Source organism: Caretta caretta, chromosome 8 (genome assembly GCF_965140235.1).
Source record: "Caretta caretta isolate rCarCar2 chromosome 8, rCarCar1.hap1, whole genome shotgun sequence".
Lineage (NCBI taxonomy): Eukaryota > Metazoa > Chordata > Testudines > Cheloniidae > Caretta > Caretta caretta.
Genome location: NC_134213.1, coordinates 57,400,684 through 57,425,757, shown reverse-complemented (window position 1 = coordinate 57,425,757; position 25,074 = coordinate 57,400,684). Strand labels below are relative to the sequence as shown.

The following is a 25,074-nucleotide window of genomic DNA, read 5'->3' as shown; positions in this document are numbered from 1 at the left end:
AAGTGGAATAAATGAAGCATCTGGAGTCTCTCAGGGCATCTGGGAGGGAACAACAGGACATGGTTGCAGCACTTCTGAATTTTCCTGAAAACAGATAGAATTACAGAGAAACCAGAGCAGGTGTTATCTTCCATACTACAACCCATACAAAGAAAATAATGTAATGCTACAGCCCACACAAAGAAAGTAATGCAATGCTAAAATTATAGTGATAGCTCTATGGGGAATAAGTACATTAAGACTGAGCCTAACCACTAGTAGTTAATAAAGAATGTAATTCCTTGTAACCCCAGACACATTAGCTCCCCTACGAGATTGTTTTATCACCACGTGGGCAGAGGGCTTAAATTGTTTAAATCAGTTTGGCCCAAAAACTCACCCTTAGTACTCTGAGGTTAGCCTGTGGAACAGTTGTACAGGACTTCCCCAATTTTAACTGATTCCTGTCCATCATTATCACACAGGACCAGCTTTAAGATACAGAGCACAGACTGTGGGATGATTCTTGGGGGCCCTCAACTTAATGTGGAGGAGCATCTTGGGGTCACCAGAAGCCACTGCTACAGGAGATGAGGAAACCAGTTGTTTGTGCTGGGGCATACACATAGTAGTTAGTGGCACAGAGTGATAGTTTATGGCTCTGTGTCTTCAAAGAAAAAGAGAACAGACTGGGAATAGGGAGAGAGGAAGTAGAAAGAAGAAAAATGAGGGAAGGCACAGGAGTGACCGGGGCTGAAACTGCAAATGTTGGAGAGGGATTCTGACAGTGCAAAGTAGTAGTTTGGGGGTGCTATGCCTAAAGATTTAACCTGGAACAATAGAATTAAACTGGTCTTACTGTAAAACTAATTCAGTCTGCGTTAATTATTTAGGTCACTTTAATCTAAGCAGACGTTAGTAAAATTACATAGTGATTGACACACCCTCTATGTCACTGCAAGAACATAAGAACAGCCATACTAGGTCAGACCATGGTCCAGCTTGCCCAGTATCCTGTCTTCTGACAGTGGCCCATATCAGAGTTTCAGGGGGTTTGGACAGAGCAAAGCAATTATAAAGTGATCCAGCCCTGCCCTCCACTCCTGGCTTCTGGTAATCAGAAGTTTGGGGTTGCATCCCTGAGCATCTTGGCTAGTAGTCATTGATGGATTAGTCCTCCATGAATTTATCCAGATCTTTTTTTGAATCCAGTTTATTTTTGGTCATCATGACATCCCACAGCAAAGAATTACATACATTATTTATGCATTGTGTGAAAAAGTACTTCCTCTTATTTGTGGTAAATCTGCCTATCAATTTCCTCAGGTGACCCCTAGTTTTTGTATCATGTGAAGTGGTAAATAACTTCTCCATTCACTTATTACACACCATTCATGATTTTATAGACCTCTATCATATCCCCTCTTAGTTGTCTCTTCTCTAAGATAAACAGTCCTTATCTTTTTAGTCTCTCCTTGTATGCAACCTGTTCCATAACTTTGATCATCTTTGTTGCCCTTCTCTGGACCTTTTTCAGTTCCACTATGTTGTTTCTGAGCTGGGACAACCAGAACTGGACATAGTATTCAAGGTTTGGGCACGCCATGAATTTATATAGTGGCACTATGATATTTTCTTTCTTATTTTCTATTCTTTTCCTAATAGTTCCTCACATACTGTTAGCCTTTTTGACCTCTGCTGCATATTGAGTGGATGTTTTCAGAGAACTATCCATGGTGACCTCCAAGACCTCTATCTTGGGTGGTAATAGCTAATTTAGAACCCATAATTGTATATTATAGTTGGGATTATTTTTTCCAATCTGCATTACTTTGCACTTACCAATGCTGAATTTCATCCGCCATTTTGTTGCCCAGTTTTGTGAAGTACACGTAGAGAGAACAGAAGAGAAGGGAGCCACCAACATTTAAAAAGCACTCCATAAGCATTTTCCAAATAAAATAGCAACAAGATTTTCCAAAAAGCTTAGCACCCAACAGCTCTCACTGCTCTCAATGGATATGGACATCAGCAAGCCATGGTAAATTGTGTTGGACCATCTTTATACCCTGCAAGTGACATTCAGAAGTACCATACAGCCAAACAGGCAGAGTTAATTCACCCCACTGACGGTGCCCATGTTTTTGCAGCAAATGTTAGTAAAGTCACCCACATGCTCCCTAAGCACAGAAACCTGGGCGAGGACTTGAAAGGCAGTTTTACTCAGATGGGCTTGGTTCCTACAAGCTGCTGAGCGCTCTGGCTGCAATCCTTCAAACCATTTAAATGCCTGCTTAACTTTAGAGAGACAAGGTGGGCGAGATAATATCTACTCCTCAGTCATATGTGCACCTTAGGCAATCCCATACAAACAAACAGCTCTTAAGCCTTTTACAGTAATGCTTCAAAATGCTGCATCTTACAGTAGTGTTTTTAAAAGGCATGATATTGCAGTCCTTACCCAGGTACCAGTCCCATTAAAATCAGGCTCCCAGTGTTTTGGACCTTTAAAGCAAGATACTTCAATATGTTTTGTAAAAGAGACAGCCCATGAATTCATTTCACACATGGTAGTGACTTGGCCTCAAGCAACCACTTTTTCCTGGCTTTAAATTGAAACCTATCCAGATTTCTCCAGAGTGTTTTTAAATATGCCATCTCCTGAACTACACAATAAAAAATGAGATGAGGGAATGGGTTTTCACAACAACATTTTTGGTGGCCTCAGAGGGCGGCCACCAACTCTTACTGGTGGCAGTTCTGACAAATCCGTCTCTCTGTCCCGGACCCCCATGGCCCTTCAGTGAGAGCCTGCTCCAAGGAAAGTGGGTTGGGAACTCACTAGATGCATGCGGAGTCCCAGGCTCCCCGTGCCCTGGCCAGGCGGGAGCAGGGGAGCTACCTAGGGGAGTGCCCCAGAGACCAAACTCTGCAGCTGCCTCCAGCGCCATGCTCAGCGGCCCCACATGTCTCCAGAGGTGCTGCCGAGAGCTCCCGAGGAGGCTGCACGGTGCAGCAGCACCAGCGCAAACATCAAGGCAGCACATCTCGCTGCCTTTGGTAACATCTATTCAGGAGCAACAGCTAGGTGCTGCAGGGAGAGGCCACTGCTTCCCCCCCTCCCCAATATGCACCCATGCTTTGGAGGCGGTCATGGCCACAAAAAAACACACTGGTGGCCCATGCTGTTAAGGCACAGCCCTGCATTGGAGTCAGAACCACAAGGGAGCTTGTGGAAGGACTGAGCTCCCAGAGGCCTTCATAAGAAGGGGAGATGGAGCTATGGCCCTGCCTCCTCCCTTTAGGTTGCACAGAGACAGCCCCCAAGCACAGAGTCTGCAATTATGGCTGACCCTTACATGAGCCACATATGGGAAGAGGGTCTTTTTGGTATACCTCCTTTCTACCCCCATGCACCAAGTAAGGGCCAGGGCCCCTGCTCTTTGATAGATACCACAGTCTGTATTTTCAGTGAAAATTATTCTTACACTTCACTGTTCATTTATACCACATAAGAGATGATACTTCATTTTGCATAATGTAAAATTTCTCTCTTTCAGACTTGGAGCTCTCAGTTTTTTAAAAATTAACATCTAGGTCTGTATTACTATAACATGACTTCTGCAGATGGTTTTATCATATGTATGAACAGGGTTCAGATAATAATTCAAACCAATTTGAAACCTAATAATTGTTGTGATAGAAGCTGCTGGTATTGTGCCCCATACAGTGTCTATCATCAATATGTCTGCCTTAGACATTTATAATACACCTTTCACGACAGTATCAAACTGCCATCTGTAGCTCTTCTTTAGTCTGGGTTGGTTTTTCTGTCCCAATTATATCTATATACTAAAACCTTTAAATCCATCTCAAGCCTGCAATTTCATTGGCCCAGTCTAATGAGCAGACGTTGCTAATTCCCTTATGGTAATCCTATTACCTGTCAAGAGCTATTTCTACAGGGGTCATCATTATCCAGAAGCCTAAATCTGACTCCAGATCTACCTATCCTCAAGTGCAATCCCACCAGTGAGTCACATTCTCCTCTGCTACAAGCTATCAAGGACACTAGTCACATTGGAAAATTGGAGCTGAGCAGCTGATCTTAACAGGTAAAGTCTTTTACATATTGATACTTTTTAGAATTAATGTTAACAGGGGAGCAAGATATGATTTTACAATACTTTGTGATAGCTGTAGAGGTGTATTAACATTATGCTAAATGTTTTGCAAAAGATAATTGCTATAGAACTTCATCACTCAGAAAGAGTTTGTTAGGTATCAGAGTAAGGTAAAGCTACTGATATCAAAATTAATACTAGATTTGTACTTATTCAATTACCAGATTTCTCCATACATTGAATGTACAGTATACAAGCTTGTTGTATAGTATAGACTGTCACAAGTTGTGCAGTGAACAAGCATTGGCCTTGCTTACAGCATGGACTATGACAAACTGTTCAGGATAACTTCTAGATGGAACAGTTTTAGCAAGGAATAAATCTATTAGACGCCTGACTCTGTGAGGTGCCAGCTATGTTCTGGGAGTAGCTGTGCATCTATCAGTGGCAGCAGGATTGACTCCTATGTCTCCCTGTTTTTTAATACCTTTTATGTTCCTGGGGTGAAATCCTGGCTCTACTGAAATCAATAGGAGTTTTGACATTGACTTCTGTGGGGCTAGGATTCCACCCATTGTGTTTTACTGACCTTAACTCCACACTACTTTAAAATGAGCTACAGCAGGGTGAATACATGTCATTCTTTTACCCCCATGTATATATAACCCCCATGTTCCTTTAGGGGCTCTTATGTTTGTGGGGAAGCTCTTTGTTTTTGACCCCGGAATGTTTTCAGACCAAAATTTTCAAACCTGGGGTCTGAAAGTTAGGCTCCTAAATCCTTGTGTTAGGTCTGAGGACCTGCAGCTCCCATGACTGTGAATTAGGTCACTTCTATTTAGGTGCCTAAATACAAATTTAGCATTTAACTTTAGGCATTCAGGTTTGAAAGTCTGGGTCCCGTGCTCACAATTTAGTAACATTCATTATTCTTGTTTTATTTTGCTGTAAACTCATAACAGACAAAACACATTGGGCTAAATTTTTCCCTTGAGCACACCCCCTGCTACACCATTAACATTAATGGGGCTACGAGAGTGTAACTGAATCATATGGTCCATTGTACATAACGATAAAGAACGTCTCAGATTAAATACACGCTCCTGCACGTCAATGGGAGTTTTGCCATTGATTCCAGTGAGAACAGCATCTGGCACGTATTTTTGTATGGCTCCATTTGTATATCCAGAAGGAATTGCTGTACAATTCACCATTTTCTAATGTCTCTCTCGATATATGTAAAGTTCGGATCTGCCTTTTCTAATTGACATGTAACTAATTATTAACATTGTGTACTGTTGTGACACAAAGATAATCTGATTGGCATCATTGTTTTTCTCCTTAATGAGCAACTTTTGACAATGCAGTATCCACATAAAATATACAAACTTAACAAGTTTTTAAATTTATGTAGACCACTGTGGGAATTTCTATCCACAATCAAAATAACTTATCAAGCAGCATCTACTGAGTATGTATACAAAGGAAATACACAGCCCCTTTAAAATCAATACAGTCAAATCCATCCTTGTGTGGGGTGTGAACAGGGGGAAAAAGAATCTTCTCACACAGAACTGACATGTAAATCCCAAAGCTCTTGTTTTAATCAGAAGCACAATTGCAGGTCAGTGGAACTTCTAACCACAATCCTTGCATTGTCTTGCCAATGGAAAGAAGAGAAAATTCATATTTCTTGATACACAACTCATTAGTATTGATGAAACTTGGTAAGGCAATCAGATATGGTGATGGACACAAAGAAAAAACATAGATAGAAAATGTACATAAAATGTTCATCCCAAGTAAAAATATGTATAATGTCAGAAAGAGATCAAAGGAAAATTAGACTATATAAAGATTCCCTTGCAATACAGTTTTCTACATAGTATAATTCCATGATACAATTCTCTCTAGCTGGAGTCCCTAGACCATGAATATTCCATGAATGAATAATCAGATTATTCTAAACACTCCTAAGTAGCCAGGAAATTTGGAGGTAAATGTACCTGATAGAATATTTGCTCCATTATGCTCAGTTTATTCTCTTTCATGCATCATCAGCAGTGATAGTAATTGTCTCTCTCATCAAGAACTTTGCAATCAAGTGCTTTGGAATGTTTACTGCTCCTAAAAACATTTGTGCAGTTTTCTAGTTTGGACAGGTTGAACAATATCAGAACTTAAAATCATGTCAGTTACCCTCTTGAATTTTTTCCACCCACTTCAATTGTTAGCTATTAGCAGCTGATTTCTCACATGCTGCTAGAGTTATAGATTAATCCTCCCTCCCATTTCAAAACTGGGATGTTAAGCTGATTTCAAGCTGATTTCATATGTTATAAAGCAGGGGTGGGCAAACTTTTTGAGCTAAGGGACACATCTGGGTGGGGAAATTGTATGCAGGGCTGGGGTGGGGGTTGGGGTGCAGGAGCGGGCTCAGGACAAAGGATTGGGGCAGAGGGAGGGGTGCAGACTGCAGGAGGGAGATCAGGGCAGGGGTGCAGGAGAGGTGCAGGGTGCGACGGGGCTTAGGGCAGGGAGTTGGGGGGCAGGGTGCAAGAGGAGTTCGGGGTGCAGGCTCCGGCCTGGCACCGCTTACCTAAAGCGGCTCCAGGGTGGCAGCAGCGCACACCAGGGCCAGGACAGGCTCCCTGCATGCCTGCCCTGGCCCCACGCTGCACTGCTCCAGGAAGCGGCCGGCACCACATCCCTGCGCAGCTCCTGGGTGCAGCGGGGCACAGGGCTCCACGCGCTGTCCTTGCCGCACCTCCAGGTTTCTCCCCCAAAGCTCCCACTGGCCGCAGTTCCCCGTTCCCAGACAATGGGAGCTGCAGGGGGCAGTGCCTGGAGGCAAGGGCAACGCAAGGAGCCCTCTGCAGCCCCCCGCCCAGACCACAGGGACGTTTTGCCAGCCACTTCTGAGAGCGGCGAGGGGCCTGTAGCACCACGGGGGGCAATCCCTCAGGCCAGATCCAAAGCCCTAACGGGCCAGATGCAGCCCATGGGCCATAGTTCGCCCACCCCTGTTATAAAGTATTAATTCCCACTTCTATAAATCCACTGCTATAACATCATTCTGAAATAGAATGCTGAATGAAAGAATGGAGAGGTGAATGAATGATGTGGTTTAAAGGTAAATTGTCATGACTAAAGAGGATTGCTGTATAGCAGCATATGCCATTCTCTAGTTTCCAGTCATCTACAGCATTCGTCTCTAGCTGCAATGGATCTTGAAATCGGCACTGTTTTCTCTGCCTGATAATATTGTTTTTATCACTGGTACAGGACTGAATACATTTATTTAATTTATATATATTTAATTACAGAGTGCTGAAAAGGCCTCTGGCAGTGCTTCACATCTTAGAAATCCACCTGGTTTATTTTTATCTTCATCTGTGCCGCAAGGGTTTTCCTGTCCTGAAGGCTGAAGTGCACTATTTAAAAAAAAAAAAAAAAAAAAAACACACACATCCTGTGAAGAAAAAAAGTTAATCGTTACCTGCATGGCCCCATCTCTGTAGTCGGGTAGTTTTCAATACCAGTTGTGCCAGCAACTACACAGACAGGTCAGTTTGCTTGTCCAGATAACTAACATTATAGAAGATAATTCATTTGTCCAAAGGATACTTCTGGATTTACTGTCAGATCTCAAGATGGTGTCCACCTCAAGATCTAGAAGGCAGAGGAATACTGCATGAAAAAAAAAATGTTTTTTTCACTTTCCTCCCTGTCTTTTAGGCAAATGGTCCATTCTGACTGTTTACAGATGGTCAGTGGTATTGAGAAGGCATAAAAAAAAAAAAAATCCTCAAGCCATCCTCAGATTTTTCTAACAATCAAGTTAGCTTTTATGAACAGACAACTGTAACTTGTTTTTGAGTGCAATCTACCTGGCAATGTGACTTACTTGTCTACATTCCTTTTTCTCCCGCCTCTTTTGATTTTGTCCCACTTGATAATTGGGTAGGAGTTGAAATCATGATATTTTGTGGGACCAGATTGTTTTGGTGTTGGATTCCAGCTGCGTTGGCATATAGTGTGCTGGGAAGATGAGAGCTCAGCAAAATTAGAAAGATATCTGTAAGGAGGGACTGTTTATTAATAGAGCAAGGTGGCAGGTTTGCCCGTATGTTATGGATGGAGGGTTTGGGTGGGTGACTGTGAACTCTGCAATCTGCTTTGTAGTTTTTTAATGGGCACCTATTTGCATGCTTTCAATGACCACTTCAGAGTGACTGACAAGGCAGAAAAATACTGTTGTAGGCTTGGAATATGGTGGCCTCAGGGAAATGGCTGTGGCAACGTGGGTTCCTCTATTCCTATGTTAGCAGGTAATAAGAAACAAGGTAGGAGAATACAAGCAGCACAAGATTTAATATTGAATGTAAGCCATGTTTAAATCTGTTAAATTCAATACATGGTTAATAATCATCAACAAAAAAGCAGACTTACTTACTTGTTCAATAGGAAGAAAATTGAAAGTTAGGACTAGCCATATTTGACATTTATATAGCATCTTTTATGGTCCTAATGAGGATTTCTTGACTAAAAAGATGAGTAGTGGGTAGTGAAGAAAGGATCAATGTCTTTCAGTGATCAGAAAAGGAGTACTTGTGGCACCTTAGAGACTAACCAATTTATTTGAGCATAAGCTTTCGTGAGCTACAGCTACTGCATCTGATGAAGCTTATGCTCAAATAAATTCGTTAGTCTCTAAGGTGCCACAAGTACTCCTTTTCTTTTTGCGAATACAGACTAACACGGCGGCTACTCTGAAACCTTTCAGTGATCAGATTCTCAGATTAATTTTATAATACATGCCATCCAGTGGAACCTATTTAGAGAGAAACTGTTTTCTGGTGAAGTAGAATGAAAGTCACAAATTATTTCAATACATATGTAATGTGAAAATGGTGCTACCTCTTTGCTTAGAATAAAGTTCTGTGAGAACAGACTCCACTACAGAGGGCTCCATGGTAAACCAAGCATGTACTAAATCATTCCATTCTCTGTATCAACCATTTAAGTGGAACAATGAGGAGAACAAATTCGAGCCTTGGCAGGTTAATCTATGAAGAAGAATCCTTTAATAAATCCACTTGGGAGGATTTTCCAGTCAGGCACTAGAGGTTAGTCCTTGTTAATAGCATCTATTAAGACATTTATTGTACGGGTTAGAATGTATATGTATGTGTGTGTGTAATATATATTTTGTATGTATTTTAAACAGACAAGGTGGGTGAGATAATATCTTTTATTGGATCAACTTCTGTTGGTGAGAGAGACAAGCTTTTGAGCCATTGATACTACAGTAAGTTTTACAGCTGTAGAATTGTGACAGAATTGTGGAGAAATTCAACTGCTGAAATCTCCTCCCCTGAGCTCTCACATGGCCAGGTGTAATAATGAACTATGGTGAGTGCTAGACCAACACACTGCACTACTCTCTTCTGCATGGCTCGGCGATATGATCTGCCCACCCCTCTTATCCACTAGTGGAGGGGAGAAAAGTCACTGAAACCAGCTCTGCTGCCTCTGGAACACATGGTTTGGGAGAGAGTAAAGGAGAGAAGAGAGAAAACAGACATGCCCCTGCAACCAGAAGAAGGTAGTGCTCTGCACTCCCCGCAGATCAGCCAATAAGAGGAGGAGACAAAACTGCCTTTTTCTTCCCCAATCCTAGCACCCAAGAGAAGGGACCCAAATTCTAGAGCAAGATCCTGTGATTTCTGTATTGCAGCAATATTGCATTCTGTTGAGAATTTAATTTTCTGAGGCAGCATAAGATGCCTGGGTAAATGTTCCAAGCCAGAAGTTCCCAGTGGATGAAATTCTATCTGGAACATTTCATTCATTTAGTATTATGTTCACTTGAAACATGAGTGTGCCCCATTAAATCTCACACTGCCATGAAATATTTTGGTTGATCTCAGAGGTCAGTACCTCAGGAATCAAGAGGCCTTGGGTCATCACCCAGGGCTGTTAATGTGACGTAGTTACATTATTTATCTTTACATTGTACTGATTACACTAATCATCATCTACTTGAGGTTTGTTTAAAAAAAAATCAGTGACTAGAAGGAAATTCACATCTAAGTATTAGTGTCTATGTACTGGTGTGCCACGTCCGAGAGAATGAAATGACCCATCCCCAAAAATGCTCACAGTAGTACAGGGACCTTTCCTGTGTTCCTTTCTTTTCCTCCTCACTTATCTTAAGAAAGAATAGGTAGACAGTCTTCACCTGCTAGCATCCCATAGAAAGGTGTCAAGCCCCTCCTCTTGACTTCCCTCCTGTTCACAGGGTGGGGGAGGATACTGATGGAGTCCTGCTAATTCACTGCAGCAGGAGTGGCTCATTAAGAGGTATGATATTATTTATTGACTCCTACCAGGATATAAGGGTGTTAGGAACATTTCACCAGCCTGAAAGGCTCTGGACTGAACGTCCTCTAAAGAGGAGACCTAGAAAGAAGCAATCCTAGGAAAAAGACTTGCCTGGAATTGGTGTTGTCTTGTGAATGGTCTCTTTGTAAATAAAGTCCAGTTGCAGGAATGGGGAGAGTTTTGTAGCAGGGTGGGAAGGCATCTATTCACACCACTGCCCTTTTCTCCTACTTAAAGGGAAGCAAACTCAAAATTACGTAGAGTGAATGAACGTTTCAAAAGTGGGGTTTGCTGGGTGAAGAAGGGAGAGAAGCACTAGTGTTTCTTTTCTGCCTTCTTCTCTTGCACCTGTGCTCCAGCACAGCTGCTCCCCAGTTATTCAAAATAATTGAGCCTCTGGAGGGGGAGCCATGGGGGAGACCAGGTCACTGGAAAGTGGTAGTTGGAAAGGCAAAAGCAGACAGGCTTTACTGGGGATATGAGGGGCTGCCAGGGATAGATGGAACCTGTTTGGGACAAGGCACTCAAGAACAGCTCTGAAGTACAGCAGAAGAAGCCAGGGAAAGCCATTGCTTTCTCTGTCCAATGAACTGCCTGTGGATCATAAAGGAGAAATCCCACTGCTGAAAACAGGAGGTCCCCAGAATATGTAATAACTGCATCTGCAAAGAGAGAGATCAGGGGCCATTTCCAATTGATAACTTTTTGCATTAAATTTAATTAACAAAATAGGACAGATGTGGAGCTGAGGTGCAATTTAACTTAGTAATATTGAGGGTTGCTGGGGTTTTTTGGGGTGGGGCTTTAAATGGAGCAACATGCTTATGATAGAAACTCAGTTGCAACCTTAACAATGGAGTGGCTTCACGAACTCTATAATAAAGAAGAATTGATTCAGAAGCACCTGAGGTTTCCCTCATAGTGAGTTCAGCATCCTCCATGGGATGTGATTTCACGAGACTGAATTCTTTGTCATGACTTATCTTTTGTTCATTAAGGGCCGAATCTGATCCAAAGTCCATTGAGGTCAGTGGAAGGACATGCGTTCACTTTGATGGGCTTTTGGATGAGCAGCTCTACTTTAGAAAATCTGGCCACTTAAAACTATGGATTTAGGAGCTTAATGTTTAGGCACCTAATTTTGAAAATCTTGACCTACACCCAAAAGCGGCAGAGAGCCTAGAACCCTAGAGAAACCTCACATTAGAGGTCTGGAAGTGAAGGCTATTTATATGTTTGAAGGGTATTCTGTAAATCCACCATTGCTGCAAAATTGTAATCTTTCAGCACTTTCAATTCTTCATTGCAGAGTAACCACAGTCTGTAACTGTCACCTGTTGCCCCTTTACAAACCAGATGTTACTCTTATTTATTGATATGCTATGAACTAGGGAAAAGTAGCTATTTAGTATTTGTGATCAGGAAAATAGGTCTCATGGGATAAATCTGAAGGCTTTTAAATGATTGAGATGTTGGAAAAGATATACATAAGACAAGGGTAAATTATTACCTGTGGGATAGGCCAATGGTTCCAAATTCATGTTTTGCTGGTAGTCCATGTATCATTTGTTGGTGGTCTGCAGCAAGATGGCCAGTCACATGGTATTGGCTCTCTTCTATGTTTCTAGCACAAAGTCACATTATAAGAAGCTAGAAATATATTAAATACCTTCCCAACGTCACATTTCCTTGTAAGCAGTTGTTGTGGTGGCCACAGTTGTCATGTGATCATAAATGGGAAAGAAGGTGATTTCTCCTATTGCATGTGGGAGGTGTATTCAGATGTGGCTCACACCCTGAGACCCCTGACAAAGAATGTTGTGAAGGTATGGTAACACCCACTTGAAGTCTGCCAGCTCCTGGAACTCTGAACTGAGCCTCTAGCCAATCCTACCCTTTGATCGTAGCAAGAATGACTACCAGATACCTCTGACACCATTTCCAAGTATGCTTGGAGTCAAGAGTGAATGGACTTGAAACTCCTGTGGAGGCCACTAGGGAGGCTTTTGCATGGGGTGATCTGGACAAGTAGTTTTTTGGGCCAATGATGAGCCAAGGTGAAGCTCAGGCTCTGAAGTCCACCCTCCTTCCTAGGCTTCAGAGCCCAAGTTGCTTCAAAGCACTGTCTCTACAGCTATTTTTAGAGCACTACTGCATGGCTTGCTAGCCTATGTCTGTCGATCTGTACTGAGAGGCTTGCTCCAAAATAGCGTTCAGACATACCTTCAGTGGGAGGGCACAGCCTGACCCAGAAACAAAAAGACAAGGTTTAGTTTTAAGCACTGAGTTTGGGATTTGAGAGAGAAGTGAAACAGGTCAGGGAGTCTCCAATTAACTCTCCCTCCCCACAAAGAGAGTCTTTGAACTGCTGTGGGATCTAGTACATGGATCAGGCAGTTCCAGCCCTGAGCAGGAGAGCAGCAACCAAAATGGCAGAGACTCCAGACCCGGGAGCTGGGAGAGGAACCTCCCCCAGTCAGGGTCAAAGACCTTAGTAAGGGGACCCCTTTCTTTTGTTTAAGCCAGCTAACATTCACAGTACTGCAGCACTCATCTCTGGACTCATCCTCATCAGACCAACTGCCTAGGAGAGAGCTGGGAGTTAGGAAGAGTTGTGAGTGTTGGGAGGTGTGAAGTTTTGTTAATATTTAGTGCCTATTAGTTAAACCTAACCCTTTCCTTCTACAGATCTTATTTTCCTGCTCCCAATAAAACCCTGCTTTGTCAAATTGTTATTTTGGGATGTTTGCTGGGGTTTGTGTTGCTGTACTTTATTATTTCTTGTGTACCAAGTTTTATAATCCTTTCCAGCCCAAGTAGCATTATTTTACGTTGGGTGGCGGCAGCAGGCATCACACAAAAGAACCCAGGCCAGGACCCAACCAATGCAAAGAGAGGGAAGAAGCCACTCCATGTAGCAGGCATCAGGGAGGAAGCTTGAGGGGCTATTGTAGCATAGAATGTAACTTACATGTCTGTAATTTGATCATTTATTTCTATGCCATGTTGCTCTAGTGCAGCAAAAAGTTACTAGAAATGTTTTGTTTTAAGGATATGCACATGGCAGCTGTTGGCAGATTGACAGGTCAACAAAGGAGATTCCCCTTTTTCTTGTTGTATATGCTGATTGATTCCATGACTGCTTAAGCCTAGGTAAGCAATGGTTAGCTGTGTCTCTTGACTCAAATACAAAATATACAACTGTTGCATAAACCATCCATGGCAGAAGTCAGTTGTCTTCTTTAAAATCTATACATAGTTGGATTGGTCATTCCCAGCAAGTGTGCAGGGAGATATTCATTTCCTGATGCCCTCTCCAACGCTCTGCTGGACAACCTGAACAGGGGAAAGCAGACAGTGCTCTGGAGAAGGGGAGTTAAGAGTTCTGACCATATTTTTCTAACTTGACTGCCTAAAGTTAAGCAAATAAACCCACATTTAGGCATCTACAGAAAAGTTTGGCCTGATTTTCAGAGCACTTCACTGAAGTCAAGAGAAGCTGCAAGTGCCCAACACATCTGAAAATCAAGCCAGGTATTTAGGTTAAAGACCAGAATCAAAATTCATATTTAAACACCAAAGTTTGAAACTTTTGGGCATTCTCCTTTTGCAACAAATAGACCTTTTCTGACCTCCAACCATATGTTTTCCCAGTACAACCACGGCTTTAAAAAAAAAATGCACATAAAAGCAGTTCAGAGTAAGGAACTGATAAGTAAAAACTGCATTTCCTGAAAGAATAATGGATCAGAATGGATCCAAATAAATGAATATATCACCACCATGGTAACAAACATTTTATCGGAGCCCTGGTCTCCAGAATTTAACTCCTTTAATTTCAAGGGACACCATTTAATGCACAGCATGGGGCTTCATTAAATCAAGATTAAAAACATCCCTATTAATATTAACCAAAATTTTTCTCAGAAATAAAACAAGTATTTTTAAAAGACAATATTCTGTTCTAGGTGCACAACCCAAATACAACAGCATTGTTCCAGGACATGATCTCCAGAAAGTGAAACTGACTGATAACATTTCAAGCTAGTTTAACTTTTCAAACTGAGTGAAATGCAGAAAGTATACATACATACAGAGCAAATTAGATTTTATATTGCACAGTAAAATGATCCAATATGTATGTGCACATAACGCACACACAATTTTGTGTGCATAATTGTAGGCCAAGTTTTGAAGGTTTGGTCCTAAAGGTATTTGAGTACCATCTGAGTACCAGATAAGATTTTTTTTTAAATGACATGATTTTTAACCTAGTAGAATCCCTGGAAGTCTAACATTGTCACTTAAAGTGCTTAAATTGACTTGACATAGCTTTAAGGATCAGTGAAACTTAGAACTGCATCTATTTAAAATGTTTCCATCTCACCATATGAGGAATTACATAACGCTTCTAATCCGGATAAATTGAGTAATCCACTAACCCTCTCATCAACCCTGTGATCTGTAGTGAAGTTGACAGCTTTCTACGTCAGCCCATCCAGGTTTATTTATTTTCTTCCTGCAACATGATCATTTCTTTAATCTGACAAACTCCTGCACCACTACATTTTGCAACATTTTTAGATGTGGTGGTCTGCAGACTACATTCTGCATGAACATGATTATAGTTTGGGCTACTTATGTGTACTTAAAAAGCACACGCAATTTCGTGCCTCTTATGGATGCATTTCACTTGTAGTTAATACAGAAATGAGTATTTGGGGCAATGTTTCCAAACCTGAGTTCCTGAATGCATATGTAGGCTCCTAAATATAAGTGGTCTGATTGTCACGGAAGTCGATGGGAGGTGCAGGTGGTCTGTACCTTGGACTATCAGACATGTAGGTAGGAGTATATCATTAGTCACCCAGGTCTGAAACGGTCAACCTTACCTCCCTAAGTACTATTTGCATATGTAATTATGATAATACATGCATGCACAATAGGAAATGCATGTGTAATTCAGTATTGACTTGGAGTGTCCCCATTTGAAAATTTGGCTCATGTATTTAGTCATTGGTCTCCTTGTAAAACTGCAAGCTTTTGAACAGCAGCTACACCTAGTAAAATAATGAGTTAAACAGCCTCCTGTAAGTTGTTATAGTCATCATGGTAGTAACTACAGGATGGATCCTCTATGGGCTGAGCACTCTCTCCTTGAGTCAGCAAAGCATTCAAGCACATCTCAACTTTAAGCATGTAAATTGTGCTCAGAACCTTGTAGATCAAGCTGTGAGGGTCTAATCCAAAGCCCATAGAATTCAATGGAAGAGCTCCTGTGTCATCAGTAGGTTTCGGAGCAGGCCCGTTGGAAGTTATGATACTAATGGCAGCACTAAGAGGTGTATCCTCCCTCCTATCTTGTCATTGAGTGCAAAAGGTCTCAGATACAGAGTAAATCTAGTGGTTTTGCTGTATTGGGAGGGGAGAAGAAAAATCAGATTTTAGTTGTCCACACACTGGGTGCAGGATATCTTGTGGAATTTAGCTCTTTGCTAGGTCTCTTCATGGGGACCCTTTGGGGGCAAGATAGGCAGAGCCATCCCTTGGGTATGGCAAATCGGGGTGACCACTCTGGGCCTTTGGCTAATGGGGGGCCCCCCCCATTAGCCAGTGTGATTGGCTGGCAAGGTTGGTCCCGGAAGTGACGGAGTCATCAATTCTGCCCCGAGCCCGCATCTGCATAGGGATGGCCTGAAGATAGGGGATGGTTGACCACTGATGACAGAGGCAATAGCCACTGTTCCATGCAGAGGAGAGGTGTGAGGGCCATTGTAGTAGATCCAACCTCAGTGATGGAGCAGTGATCATGTAGTGTTTCTGCTGCTGCTCCATGGTCTATTGGGAGGATTTCTCTTCCTTGTCCCCACAGCATCCACCCACGCAGTTGTTATTGGGCCATTTAGTGCCTTGGATGAGGTACACCATATGTTGTGATAGGCATGTGTAGGACCCCTAAACCTTGAAAGGTGTGCTGTGGAGGTGTTGATCATCAGAGCAGAGGAGATATGTCTGCAGGTTTTGCATCTGTTGTTCTGGTAGGGTCTGGTGCCACTTTGAGTTGGTGTCCTCGACTGTGGGAAGCTTGCTTCTGATTATGAGCTTGGAGAGATTGGGGGGTTGTTTGAAGGCCAGAAAAGGGGGTTCAGGAAAGATTTCAGAATGTGGTCCACTTTGAGTATGTAATTGTATAATGATACTCAGAATGGATTCCAGTATGGAGTGGTAGGTGACAACAAGGGGTGTGTAGTCAGAGGAGATTTTATTTCTGTATTGAAGCAGATTCTTTCAGATATTTGGGTGGTCCATTCCATGGTGTGATCTACTTCTCTGGTGAAGTGTCCTTGTTTGGTGAAGACTGTTAAGGTGTATAATCCTGGATTTTTTCCTTGGAGCATATTCTTTGGTATCTGGAGTGCCTGGCTGTAGATAATAGATTTCTTGGTGTGGTTACTGGATCTGTGAAAGTAGGTGTGGTAATCAGTGGGTTTCTTGTATATTGTTGCCTGTAGGGTTCCATTGTTGGAGTTGATTGTGGTGTCCAGGAAGTTGATGCTAGCGTGGGAGTATTCTAGAAAGAGTTTAATGGATAAGTGGTTATTGTTGAAGTTGCAGTGGAAATATGAAAGGGAGTTTAGGTCACCTGTCCAGAGGACAAAATCATCAATGGATATCATTGTTTTCTGATGTGTTTGTCCAGAAATTCTCTCTCAAGGCGGCCCATGAAGAGATTGGCATATAGGGGAAGTCATCCTAGTACCCATGTCTGTTCCCATGGTTTGGGCAAAGTATTTGTTGTTGAATGTAAAATTGTTCTGTGCGAGGATGAAATGCATGAGTTGGGTGATGAGTTTGGGGTGGATATCTGAGTGTTGTCCATTGTCTTATAGATAATTAAGGCAGGCAGCAATGTCATCATTGGAATATTAATGTATAGGGAGATGACATCCATGGTGGTAAGGATGGTGTTCTAAGGGAGGTTGTTAATGTTGTGGAGTTTCTGGAGGAAGCTGGCACATTGTGTGGTGAGTGATTGGAGGATGTTTTCTAGGAGTCCTGATACTCATGTGGTGGTCACGATGTCATGTGTGGTAGCCAGATATGATGGGTCTGCCTGGGTTCCTTTGTTTGTGTATCCTGGGAAGCATGTGGAAGGTCCCTGGGGTTGAAGGTCTCTAGGGTGACGTTGTAGAGTTTCTCTGAAGTTTTGGGGGAATGTTTTGCTGCTATCCTTAAATTCCTGGGTAATTTGTGGTATAGGGTCTTCTCTGATTCGTTATAGTAAGTGGTGTCAGAGAATTGCCAGTTGACCTTGTTAACGTAATCATCATGGTTGAAGCCTACAGTGGCACTCCATTTGTCTGCTCGTTTGATCACTATCTGGTAGTTGCATGTCGGACTATATAGCTGTCCTCCCGGCGGTGGAGAGATAATGGTAGATGTGAGGTTTGTTAAATATTTCACAGTCAATCTTTTTCTGAAGCAATCAATGTAATGATGAAGAGTGAGGTTTTGTCTGCTGGGGGGTGTCCAGTCAGATGATTCTTTTTTCTTATGACCGTCAGTGAGGATGTGGTAGTTGTGGGCGGTGTCATCATTGTTGTGAAAGAATTCTTTGAAGCAGAGTCAGGTTCTAGGTTCTGTGATGGGGCAGAAGTTCAGTCCCTTAGGAAGTATAGATAATTCACCTCTGGTTAGGGTTGTCTTGATAAACTGATGATGTTGGAGTGTCATTTAAAGTCCATTTGGTGGGTCCTGGTGCCATGGTTTCTCTCAGAGGTGGTGGTGTGTGCTTTTTGGAACTGTTGCAGTGGTTCCACTTTTTGTTTCTGAGTTGGAGGACTGTCATCAGATTTTTGATGGTTGCTTTCGGTTTCTTGCATGATTTCTAGGTAAGTTGCCTGATCTTTTTCTTCCAGTGTGTGGGAGCATGTGATGATTTCTTGTCTGAGCAGGTTTCTTCTCCAGTATGTGAGGTGCAGTAAGTGGGTTCCCCAGTTTTTGTAAAGTCCTTCTGCAGATCTGTTCACCACATTTGGAGTTGTATGTAGTGGTCACAGCATTATAGATAGTGAGACCTGTGGGGATGATATTTTGTTTCTTGCATTTGCTCAGAAAGTAAATGCTGTCATTAAATTTTGCTTCCTTTTTCTTCCTGCTGTGGAGTTTCCATTTCAGCTGGCAAAATATGATATCTTCATTGTTGTATTCAGTGTTGTTGTAGCCAGGTTGGTTTGTTTTATTTTATTTTTTTTTTAAACAAAATGCCTAAAGTTTTCAAAACCCAGAAATTTTCCATTTAGTTGAAATGCTTTTTGATATTGAAAATTTTCCTTTGAAATGTTTTTTGCAATCAGCTCTAATGATGAATGGTGGTACTAACTGGCACTTATTTGAGAGGCATTACTGGTACTTGTTTGGAATTTACTGTGTAATTAATGGTTTTGACGTTTAAATAAAAGGATCATCCTCATACCAATAAAACCTTCCCACCAGCACTTGTCACCTGACATTCTATTATTTTACATGCCTGTATCATCTCAGGGTACCTCAGACACAGCTGAAATAACAGTCCTTACTGTGGAGTCAAATTTGCTATCATATAGGCCAAGAGCATAGCAGGATTCCTAAAACAAGCGGCATTTATATGGATAACAGAAACATCCAGAGTTGGTGTAGCAAGAACTCTAAAAACAGGGATTTTGAAATGGATATGAATGTTTATGCTTCAGGGTATAAACCAATCTATCTACTGGGATTAGGAAGAAACTTTTCCTGGGGACAAGTTAGTTTATAACTGCCTACAGGAGGTTGTCACACCTTCTGAAGCCACTCACAGGGGCCACTGTCAGACACAGGATACTAGACTGAGTGGCATGGCAATTCTATGTTCCTAAGAAGTCCAGGGTCACTTTATGACCACAAACTAGGAAAGACAGAAACAAGGAAGCTTGATAATACAGTGGATTCACTGGAGACATGAAACCAATTCTTTTAAGAGTAGATAAGTGAAATAAAGAATGGTGGTCTCACCATTCTCCTTATTTGTCACAGCACAAAGACACCTTACACTTCATCATATTTGGCAGCCTCTGCTCAAAAGAAACCAAGACACTGCTGTTATGGGTCTCGACTCAAGGTGCACAGGCAGAGCCTACACTATACATAGTTTAAATGGTGTTCTTATGCACTTCCTCATTTTCAATAGCATTGGCTTCACTCTCAGATTTTGTTTTTAAAAAGAAGCGGGAAGAGGAGTACCAAAGGATGAAGAAAGAAGCTTCTTCTCTAGGGATCCCCTGACCAATTCTCTCAGGCCTAGGAGCAAGAGCGGTGAACTCCTGAGGCCTAGGTTAACCTAATCACAGTTAACCACAAGGCCACTGAGTCAATTCAGGTTTAATGGGTTTCTATTAATAGGTTTTCTTAGTATATGCATGATAACTAAGGCTGTGTGTTTGTCATAGATTCCGTGACTTTCCGTGGCCTCTGTGACTTCTGCGGCGGCTGGTGCACCTGGCCCGGGGGTCAATTGAGTAGCCCCCGGACCAGGTGCACCAGCCACTGTTGGGGCACACTCTCGGGCCCCCCTAACCCGCAGCAGGAGTTTTGGTGTGAGGGAGGCTTAGGGCTGGGGGTTCGGGGTGGTGCTTACCTTGGGGGGGGGTCTCCCCAGAAGGGCAACAGGCCCTCAGCTCCTAGCTCCACCCAAAGGCACCGCCCCCACAGCTCCCATTATCCATGGTTCCCAGCCAATGGGAGCTGCAGAACCAGGGCTTGGGGCAGAGCAGAGGCAGCACATGGAGCTAGGAGCCAGGTAGGGAGCTGCCCCAGTCCCACCAACTGCCCCCCAAGTACCCGCAGCGCTCCCCCCTGGGCCACAACTCCCCTCCCCAGCACCCATGGCGTTTCCCGCCCCCCCGGACACACCTCCCTCCCCTGCTCCTGCGGTGCCCCGTCATGCTCCCCAGCTTCCAAAGCACTCCCCAGGATGCCCTCCCAAGCTTCCCCACCCCACGAAGTTTTAGTCAGGGATATACAGTAAAAGTCATGGACAGGTCACGGGCCATGAATTTTTGTTTGCTGCCCATGACCTGTCCATGACTTTTACGAAAAATACCTGTGACTAAAATGTAGCCTTAATGATAACTCTTTAGTCCATCAACTGGGACTGTCAGTTACTGCAGTCTTTGCTACAGTGCTGATAATTTAAATATAATATTGAAAGCAACTACGTTTACTTCAATAATTGGTTAAAAAAATGCGGTTAGGGCAGTGGTACACACGCATTTCCAGTCACACACACCCGGTTAATGGAGTCTGTCCGCGCCCTCCCTCCATTACTGCCTAGCCACGGCTTCCTCAGCAGCAGAACTTGGGCTGAAGGCAGAGCTGGGGGCGAAACTGGGGATGGGGTGGATCTGGCCTGGAGGCAGAGCAGGGCTGGAAGCATGGTGCTCCCTCACCACCACCCACGGGGGCTCATGCAGGCTTGGAGGCAGAGCAGGACCAGGAGCTGAATGGGGTTCAATGAAGAGTGAGGCTGGGATGCAGCTGGTCTGGGGCTGGAAGCATGGCAATCCCTCCCTGCCCACCATGAGGACTGGCCCAGGCTCCACTGTGCATCTCCCCTCCCCCCCAATGTTCCGATGTGCCCCCCCATGGAGGCCCACCCCACAGTTTGGGGACCACTGCATTAGGATGTTCATCCTAGGACTTATATTGCCATTGAATAAACAGACAGTACTACTGTAAAAGCTTCAGTGTTTATGTTAATATTGGTCCCTTTTCCATGCTGAGTAGTCAATAAGCAGTTACAGTGAAACTACGTGCATTGTAAAGTTGCTTGCAGTGGTGTTTTAGCTGTGCTGGTCCCAGACTGTTAGAGAGACTACGTGGGTGAGGTAAGATCTTACACTGGACCAGTGAAGAGCTCCGTGTAACTCAAAAACTTGTCCCTTTCACAAACAGACGTTGGTCCAATAAAAGATATTCCCTCACACGCCTTGTCTCTGCATGGTAAAGTACAATTCAATGAGTAAGGGTGACAAAATCAGGCCCTTAACTAGTAAAAATAGGCTTTTCAATATTTACATTACATCTCTTCAATTATGCGTGCATACACATTGGCCTTGCAGTGTCTGAAAGCATCTGTCTTAAATCCTGTATAAACTGGATTTACAAAGATGACTTGAAACAATTATTTCACTTTCCTGGAATGTAGTTGCTGCTGTCTATTTTAGGTGCTTCATTACCATAGTATCAGAGTACCTCACAGTCTTTAATGTACTTATCCTCACAACACCCTCATGAAGTAGGAATATATTGTTATCCCTATTTTACAGAGGGAGAAATGAGGCCCAGAGAGGCTCAGTGACTTGCCCAATGTCACACAGGAAGACTATGATGGCAAAAGGAATTGAACCCAGATCTCCAAGGCTAGAGCCCTACCATTGGACCATTTTGTGTATCAGGACACCTACCTACAATGGGGCACTCACCTTCCATTTCCACCATGTTCTAATCCCATCAAAGAGGTTTCTAACATTACTAACATAGAATATCAGGTTTGGAAGGGACCTCAGAAGGTCATCTAGTCCAACCCCCTGCTCAAAGCAGGACCAATCCCCAATTTTTGCCCCAGATCCCTAAATGGCCCCCTCAAGGATTGAACTCACAAGCCTGGATTTAGCAGGCCAATGCTCAAACCGCTGAGCTATCCCTCCCCTCAGAAAAAGGCCAACCACTGGGCTCATCTAGGAACATAAACATAACTAAAGCAAATCTTCTGATACATATTTAAACACCCAGTTACTCTACCGCATTGATGGGCCATAAGAATAGGTAAATTGCTGTAGAAATATATTCTGATACACAGCTGAAATATAAAGTTAACATTTCTTCTAAGAAATGTTCCCCTGTATTTTAGAGGCAGAGAGATATTAGATTTGATGTCAAAAAAGGGACAAAGAAATATATATTAATCTAACAAACTTACAATACATGTTTAAATTTCTATTAAGCATCTTTGAAATAATTTACAAATAAGCATTCTTTCAAAGAATATATGGCAGGAATTGAATCATGCTTTATGTACAAGATTTAATATTATTAAAATATAAATCTATACCTTTTATGAAAGTCCACCAAAGAGACCATCAGAGAGACAGGCAGGTCAGAAAAGAAATTTCTTAGCTATGTGGCAAATTGCCAGTACGATTATGATGGGTCCCACGCTTCCTGTTCTTGGGGAGGGGGTGTTCAGGGCACAGTTTCCTGCCCCTGAACTAGGGTATCTACTGTCCCACTAGTAACCCAGAGAAGGGTAGTGGAGAGGGAGGGACCCAGGCCCACCCTCTACTCCAGGTCCCAGCCCAGGGGCCCTAGGAATAGTGGTAAACCACTTGAACTAGTGCTTCCTTACCCTGGGCTACTTTCCTCTCCTGTTCTTCAGCTTGTGGGGCTTCCTGCTCGCTCCCTCCCTCCGCACAAGCCAGGTGTCTTTTTACCTAGGGTCTTGGTCTTCTAACCAGCCACAGCACTTCTCCAAACTGCTCTCTACTCCAACTCCTTTTGCTAGCTGATTGAAGCAGGGGAGTTTTATAAGCTGACTAGCTTCAGGTGCTCTAATTGGCTTCAGGTGCTTTTAATTAATCTATAGAAAACTTTCTTCCCTCTACAGGGAATAAGGTTTCTCCTCATCTTGGGACTTACCTATCTCTTCTATATCACTTTCCTGCTGCCTTCTGGCCATGCTGTATTATAGCTAAAATTTATTTAAAGATAAAATCAGATATATAAAGAAAACAAACATCATTAAGTACTACTGATAGTCAGGGAGCAGTGATGTATCAGGAATATTAGAATCTAGTTATCTACCTTCAGAAGATAATTTTTTTTTATTATTGTATTATTATTGTCACTCTTCAGCTGAGCAGCAGCTTAAATTCAAGAACTCACAGGTCAGTCTCCAATTTGGAGCAGAAATCAGTGACATGAAGTCAAGTATTTTCTTAATGAAATTTGTTTATTTACAAGATGTACACAAGTCCTGTTCCCCTGAACAGTGGTAGGAATAAACTGTATGCAGACAGCATATTTTGAGGGAATCCCAGGTAAAGAACCATTGCTTTGTGCCAAGAAGCTGGTATCCTCTCTCCAGGGCTCTCAGGCTAAAAGCTAAACAAAAACTGATTCCTTCCAGGAACCAAAGCAAAAACTCCATCTTCTGAATGCTTAACACATAACTATGTTCCAGTCCTGGAGTCGGAAACCTGGGAAACCCTGTAACTCCACATTGTCTCTCCAGACTGCATGGTCTTACTGTGTATGTTTAGACCGCAGCTGGGAACGTGTCTCCCAGCCTGTGCAGACAGACCTGCACTAGCATTGGTCAAGCTAGCACGCTAAAAAATATGGTATGGCCATTGTGGCATGGGGAGAGAATTAAGTGGCTCAAGAGTGAGTAATGGAAAACCAGGAACCAGAACCTCACCTCAAGCAGCTTCCTAAAATCATGCTTGTTTTATGAGGAGTTTGGCCAGAGGCTGAGCACTGCGCCCAGCACTAAGCCAACCATGGTGCATGATGACCTGGTCAGCCAGGATGGTGCCCTGCTGGGCTCAGAATCCGGCATGGGGACTGTTGGGAGCCAGCAGCAGGCACTGAGTGGGGACAACGAAGTCACTCTATTGCTGAAACCGCTTCCAGAACAGGCTTTGGAGCAGGAGCAGCCGGAGCACATCCTGGGTTCATACTCGGAGGAACTGATAGTATGAAACAGCCCGCTGTGAACCCTGCAACAGACACGGACGGGACAGAAGCCACCCCTGAGCCTGGTAAGTTTCTGGCTCCATTTTAAATATTTGTTAATACAGTAATAGGAGGAAATAGAGGATTTCCACTCTATGACTCAATGCAAAAGTTATGAGAAACCTCAGCTAGCAGGTTGTATCAACGAATAGCGAATTGCATGCCACTGGTGTGGCTCCCCTTCCATTACCACATGCAGTTCAAAAAGGTGACTGGGAAATGCAAACTGGAAAAAACACCTTTAAAGTGTATTTTTACTGCAAAGGCACAGATTTTTGCTAGGGCCATTCCTGTTCCTTAATTGCCATATCTGTAAGTATGCTGCTCCGTAACCATTCTATGGTGTATTGAGGCACCTAGAAACAGTGGGTGGTAATAGCTCCAAGAAGGAACTCCAGATAGGTAGCCACATTTTGGGGAAGGGCATATTTTCCGGGGCCACCTCAATAGCTGACCAGCCCACACCATTCATCAATGTGCTGTGCAATCACTATACATTTGAATACTTCTGTTGCATAAACTGCAGGTTTCACACCAGCAGCTTGGAATATCATCTCCCTTTGCCAATAGGGCACCACAAGAACTGTTATGTCTTCCAAAATGTGGAAGGCCTGAAATGATAAAAAAAAAAAAAAAAGCGTTGGTAGCATGGCAACTGATGGAAGCCTCATCCCATCCCCTCAAAAAAACCCTAAGTTTTACAAAATCAATAAAGCAGTTTTGCATTTTTAATGTACCATTGTGCCTGCAATGCTTTTGCTGCAATTAACTA

General features: G+C 42.9%; 1 protein-coding gene across 1 annotated transcript in view; it reads left to right on the top strand.

Annotated features, from left to right (window-relative positions):
• Positions 1-3,976: 3,976 nt before the first annotated feature.
• PDC (phosducin) overlaps positions 3,977-25,074 on the top strand; it is a 32,157-nt gene continuing 11,059 nt past the window's right edge. The window contains exon 1 of the mRNA XM_048862582.2: positions 3,977-4,094. The gene's annotated coding sequence lies outside the window, so the exon portion shown is untranslated. The remainder of the gene's footprint in view (positions 4,095-25,074) is intronic.